The sequence below is a fragment of the Rhineura floridana genome, chromosome 1 (genome assembly GCF_030035675.1).
Source record: "Rhineura floridana isolate rRhiFlo1 chromosome 1, rRhiFlo1.hap2, whole genome shotgun sequence".
Taxonomy (NCBI): Eukaryota; Metazoa; Chordata; class Lepidosauria; order Squamata; family Rhineuridae; genus Rhineura; species Rhineura floridana.
Window position 1 is genome coordinate 98,954,661 of NC_084480.1, and position 6,776 is coordinate 98,961,436.

At 50.0% G+C, this 6,776-nt stretch overlaps 1 pseudogene; it reads left to right on the forward strand.

Annotated features, from left to right (window-relative positions):
- Positions 1 to 1,911: 1,911 nt before the first annotated feature.
- LOC133376655 (SAC3 domain-containing protein 1-like) lies at positions 1,912 to 6,382 on the forward strand (annotated as a pseudogene).
- Positions 6,383 to 6,776: the final 394 nt, after the last annotated feature.

Below are 6,776 nucleotides of genomic sequence, written 5' to 3' on the forward strand. Positions count from 1 at the left end.
AGCCAGCGGGAGAGGGGTCGGTGGAGGAGGAGCCAGCAGGAAGCTCTGCAGCATCCACTTGCTGCTTGGGAGCCACCAGCCCAGCTGAACACAGGCTCTGTCAGGAGCTGCAGGCAGGAGCCAGAAGGGAAGAGCCGGCTCCCACAAACAGCCCTACTGGGGACTAAGCACACCCTGTAGACCAACATTGCAATAATTTTCCTCTGCCAACCCTTTTGCCAGTGGAATTTTCCTGTGGATCGGGATCCAAGGAAACACTCGGGGGGGGGACATGAATGCCACATAAGCACGCCTGTGGCTCCTCCCTTGCCATGCCCTCAGCATGCCCCAATCTGCTATGCCACTAAATATTTGACACAGGCTGTTTGGCTTGTTGTTATATAATCCTATACAAATCTAAACATTTTGCAGATAGTGAAAAGGAAAGAGATGCCTTAAAGTGTATTTATGTGGCACTTATTCCCACTTGTACAGTAAACTCCTCTAGATCATTTTGTCAGTGCAGGATTTTTTTAAAAAAACTGTATTTGTGTGAAGCGTTAGTATTTGCATAATAAATAGAACTGACATGCATATCATACCCAGAAATCCTCTTTTAAAACTCCCCTTGCTACAGTGCAGATCTTTGAGAATTAAGCCACAGCTTAATGATTTATTTATTATTTGGATTTCTATCCCACATCTGAGGCTTATGATAGGCTGCAACAGTTGAACAGAAAATGAAGCATGAAAACAACTCTTAAAGAACATATATAAACCAGTTATCAGGATTCTGCCATCATGCCATGTGTCTCATAAATATTGCTAAATGAGATGATAGTAGATCTACGATGGAAAAAATGGTTGGAAAGAGTGTCCATTATCAAAATAAAAGTAGTACGTTTTTTAAATTAATTTGAAAATATTCTAATTACAAAACTTTTCCAAATGGTTTGTCATTGTAAATGTTTCAAAAAATGCTACATGAAAAATATAGGGATGGAAAACACTGGTTAGAGTTGCTTTAGCTATCTTACAAAAAAAACAAAGGTAAAGGGAGATTTTCTGTATCCCAGTATAGCTAGTTGCAATCAACCAGCTAAAGTGAATGACTGGTTGCTGAGGCACTTGGAAAGGAATGGGGCTTAAATTTGTTATGACTAATGTATTTATTTATTAAATTTGCACCCCACCTTTCCTCCCAAAGGAGCCCAGGATGGCAAACATCAAATTGGTAAAACAATACATTTGAAATAAAACAAACCCTATTTAAAACAATTAAAACCATCTAAAATGTCTTAAAACAATTAAAAACATCTAAGGAACCATATAAAAACATTTAAAACATTTAATACATAGAGTGTCCAGGATATCCGCCCTGGGTGTAGAAGCTCAAAATGTGCTATGAAAACATATCTGTAAAAGAGCAGAAATATCATGACATGAATAGCACTGTAAAATAAAATAAATGCTTTCCATATATTGTTGGACTCCCGGGAGCCAGTACTGCCAGTGGCTAAGCATGGTGATGGGAGCTGGAGTCCCAAAAAAATCAGGAGGGCACCAGACTGAGGAAGGCAGAGCTAGACTGTAGCATGTTCATGTGTGGTGGTGATGATTTTATCATGATACCTAATTATTTTATATAGCACACCCTGGGACCATTCTGTGAAAGGTGGGTTATAAGTATAAATAATAAAGAGATGAATAATGAAATAAATCATCATTGTGAAATGCAGTGTAAAGAAATAAAAATGTAGTGCAGTGATCAAGCACCTGCTTTGCATGCAGAAGGTCTTGGGTGCAATCCTTCCCATTTCTCGGTAGGGCTGGGGAGACTTCCTGCCTGAATCCTGGACAGCTGTTGCTGATCAGTGTGGATGATACAGAAGAAGATGGACCAATAGTCTGACTTGGTGTAAGCAGACTAACATGGATGGAAATAGTAGAAACCTAAAGCAGGTTTGACTCAGCTGTAAGTCCCATTTACCTCAGTAGGGAGTATGTGTGTTTAGAGATGAAGCCCCACTGACCTGCGCAGCATGGGTAAGTGGGGCATAGTTGCGAGGAGGGAGCGATGCTGCCGCGGCCATCTTCGTTAAGGGCAACATCGTGTGTCGCAGCGTTATGTGTGCGTGACATGCTTCAGGGAGGGGAAGGGCCATGGGCCTATTTAAGGCCAGGCCGCCCCTCCTACCTCCTCTTTCAGTGAGCGACGAGAGGACAACAAGGGACATAGCAGAGAAAGCTGCAGGACAGTCGGTGTTGGTTGGGCCTGTTAGGCCTAATTTGTTACCCCCAGAGGGGGTTTTGGGAGCCCCAACAGCTGTGGGTGGTAGCGTTGCGGCATGGCTGCGACTGGGGCAGGCCTCATAAAGGGGCCTGACCAGTGGGCCTCGTAGTGGGGCCTAGCAGCGGCACGTCCAATATCCCCCCCACCTAGCAGTTGTGGAGGGGGTGATTGAGGCTTTTTATTGAGCAGCGCGACGTTAGTGCTGCTGCTGGTTAAAAGAAAGACACAGGAAGTTTAAAAATAAATGAGACTATACTGGATATACAAACAAAATTAAATATAGTCATGCTAATACACTGGTTACAGACAGACTCATGCACATAATGGGAAATTAAAAATAAATCAGAATAAAAGGGACAAACAAAAGAAATTGTATCTAATCCTTCTAGTTTAAGTTCCCTCTGAGCACTCTCCCCCCAACAGGTTCAGCTTAGCACCCCCTGATGATATACACAGGTTGGTTCTTTATTATATTATTACAGGGTGGATGCATGATGTGATGGCAGAGCCCTTTCGTGAGGCTTATGACTTCTTGCTAGGCCCAGGCATAGGTACAACTTCTTGCTAGGCCCGGGCATGTATGAGGTTTAGGGTTGCCAGATCTCCGGTTTTCTGCCGGAGTCTCTGGCAAAAGGGGGCCGTCTCCGGCCTCCGGCCATAGTTGCTTTGATGACGTTGATCTCCAGCTTTTCAGTGTCTCCCTTAGGCACGCATGCATGATTGACACACGCATGCGTGATTGACACACGCATGCGTGACGGCTGTGGCTGGCCACCTTCCCACCCTTTCTCATTGCCCCCCGGTGGCAGCAAAGGCCCCGCCCCACCTAGTGCGACACACGCACCATACAAGGAAAGCACATGGCGCTCTCCCCCCCATTCCAAAAATGTCCTGGGAACGGTAGCTTGTTCGTGGTGCTGGAAGCGCCTCTGCGTGCTTTGCTCCCCAGCCGCCACCTCCCACGGGCCAGCCTCTCCCTGTGGGGCACAATGGGGGTGCGGAGGCAGCGGTCCCTTGGGGCACCTGCATGGGGATGTGCCCAGTCGAGGAGTTCTGTCACTGGCGGCAGCAGGGCCGCTTGCACCGTCTGGAGCTCGGCGCAGGGCAGAGCCAGCACTGGCCATGAAAGAATACTTGCGTCCAGCTGCCGGCAAGGCGCCCTCGCAGCCCAAGGAGCTGCACCCGCCCGACGTTCTCTTGGCCACCGTGCAGCACCTGCTAGCCCTGGCCAAGGAAAAGGGTGAGGCCGGCGGCACGGACCCCCCAGTTTCGCCCTGGGAGCGCGGCGCCTTCGTGGCCGACCACCTGCGGGCCGTGAGCCTGGACATGATGGTGCAGCACTTTGCCTCGGCCTGGCCCTCCGCCACCGCCGCCCTCCTGGAGCGCTTGCTCGTCTGCCTGCTCCATGCCGGGCACCGCCTTAGCGTGGAGCCACCTGCCCACTTCGACGGTCACCTCCACCACGCCCAAGCCCAGGAGACCTTCACATCTACCGCTATGATGAGGCGCCCCGCGCCTAGCCCTACTTCCAGGCCCTCTTCCTCCTCTACAACCTGGGTGAGCTGGCCAGGGGAGTAGGGACTGGCACCCTTTGCACAACCTAGCCTACCTTACAGGATTGTTGCGAAGGTAAAGGTGGAGGGGGACTCTAGGCTACTCCAACTCTCTTTGCTTTTTCAGCCTAGCCTACACCACAAGGTTGTGCTGGTAAAAGGGTGAGAACCCTGGGGCTAGGCACCTTATTTCAGCCTAGTCTATCTCCGGAGGGGGGGTAAGAATTAAGTGGGGGGGGCAACTCTTGGGCCAGCCTCTCTGCCTCAGCCCACCCGACCCCATAAGGCAGAGAGGCAGAAGAACTGCATGGCCTGGGGAAGGAAGGCCCCAGCTACCCCGGGCGCTTCATCTCCCACTGACTCCACAGAAGGCGCTTCCTTGCATGCATCACCTTGAATTCCTTGGAGGGAAGGAAGGATGTAAATACAGTTAAATAAATACATGCAACAGCTGTCGTCAGCTGGGGTGGGGATGGGTGGTCTTCCCACTTTTGCAGCGCGATGGTTCAGACCCGAGAGCTTGTAGTGGCCACAACTGCAGGGATGAATCTTCCTCCTTCCAGTGGCCAAACAACAAAAAAATTGGGGGTGCAGAAGGGATAGAGCCCCCATGTGTTAGTTTTCAGCCCCAGAAATAAATGTATATTTTATATTACCACTCCCACTTTTCCAAGTTAGGATGCCTAGGGTTAGAGCCTGGTTTTAATTTCCAGATTCTGACAGGTAGGTAGTTGCAATGTGGATGTGTGATGCACCTTTCCTTCACAGAATCTAGCAATGGGGATTGAGGGGGGAAGCTACTCATTCTTTGGGGGTTGCCCTGCCCCACACCACCTGGGGCCCCTCCACCACCATCCAACAGTCCCTGCCTCTTTTCACGTTTTCACGTTTTCTTCTCCTCCTAATCAAATATTTCAGTGCAGCTTTTCTGGCCACTGGAAAAACATATTGAGATATTTATACAACACAAGAAAACAAAGATGGCTGTTTAAATTAGTTGTTGACTAAGTGTCCATCAGGCAAATGTGCTCAAGCAGATCCTACTAAAGTTTGGCCAGCTTTCCCCGAGCTGGTTGGACTGCAGATCCAATTGGCACAGCCAGTAGGATGATGGGAGTGTTAGTCCAAAACATCTGGAGAGCATCAGGTTGGGGAAGAAAAACTCCAAGATCCATGTTAGGCTAATACGGTGAGGAGTTCTGGAGGGCTCAAAAGGTTGCGTGCTATATTGTGACATTTTGCTTGGCTTAATAATGTCACAGAAGAGCATGTAAGCTTTTGCGTTCCCCGGAACTCTTCACTGGGCTATATCAGGCAGTTTTCTCCCCACTTTGCTGGTATTTACCATCTAATCTGATGAATGGCTTTGGAAGCCTTCAATGCTTGCACACTATCTTGTGACATTTTGATCTGCCTAATAAAAGTATTGGCGTAATGTGGGTTTTGGAAGACCTTTCCTTGCCGCACTCCGGACAAAACTTGAGCGGGGGGTGGGGGGGCAGGAGACGAGGTCCAAGTTAGTCCAGGCCCCAGGCAGTCAGCTGGAAGGCTGGCCTGCTGCAAAACCTTTGGCTTTCCAGGGGTTTCAGGGCTACATTATGCCTGGCCTTCGGGCCACTCTGGCAGCGGCTGAGGCAGGGCTGTGGAGTCTTGGAGTTGGAGTTGGAGTTGGAGGCAATTTTGGGTGGAGTCTGAGTCGGTAGAAATGTTCCAGCTCCGACTTCAAAATAAAAACTTTCATTGGAATTTAGGAAAGTTTTCTTGTTCAGAAATTTTAATCAAATAAGTGTATTTTATGTTCTATCAATCTAGCCTGATGATTCACGTGGTGGTGATGAAATGCCTTGTGCTACCATTTTACTATAGTACATTTGTTATTACTTGTTAATATACATTTGCCATTTATGAAGGAGTTGGAGTCAGACAGTAGAAAAATAGAGGAGTCGGAGTCGAAGGTTTGGCGTACCGACTCCACAGCCCTGGGCTGAGGGTAGCTGGGCCGCAGCGTCCCCTGACTTCATATAACGCATGTTCATTGCGTGACCTTGTGCTTCTTGTCTCTCTCTTCCCCCTCCCTGCCCCCCAACCCAACAGGCTCACCAGAAGCTCTCTGGCAGATCTTGCAGCTCCCTACTGTCGTCCGAGCCTCCCCTGAACTCTCCATGGCCCTGGCAATCCACTGGGCTTTCCTGGAGCGAAACTTTGCCCGCTTCTTCTGCCTTGCTCGGCAGCTGCCGTACCTGCAGAGCTGTGCCTTGCACCCCCACATGGCGAGGGCCGGCACCTGCCACTGCTGGCCTTCAGCCATGGCTTCAGCGCCAGGAACTGCCACTACCCTTTGGCTCGGCTGGCCCAGTTGATCGCCACGGACAGTCTGGAGATGGCTGCTGCGTTGTGCCAGGCGCAGGGCTTGGCTGTGGTGGAGGGCGAGGTGGTCTTCCAAAAAGGCTCCTTCAAGGACTGCCCTCCCGCGGGGCATCAGAGTTCTTGCCTGCTTGTGGACGCGAAGCGGGGGGAGTTGACTCTGTTGGAGCTTGCGGAGAGCATCTGCAGCTGATGGCGAGGAGGGGGGCACATGGCTGTGCTTATGTGTTTTTGAGACAGAAAGACTGGACGGCTCCTGGGCTAGCGTTCTCCTCCCTCCAGACTTGCCCGAGTGACCTGCGCGCTCCTCCTCTCACTCAGCTGGACTGGGGCTGGTTCTCCATGGGCAGCAGGACAAGATGGGGAAATGGGCTGGACGAGATCCAGTGTGGTGTAGTGGTTAAGTTGTTGGACTATGACTTGGGAGTCCAGGGTTTGAATCCCCACACAGCCATGAAGCTCCCTGGGTGACCTTGGGCCAGTCACTGCCTCTCAGCCTCATGAAAACCCTATTCATAGGGTCACCATAAGTTGGGATTGACTTGAAGGCTGTCCATTTTCAATGCTCTAGAAAAGCCAGTGTGGCA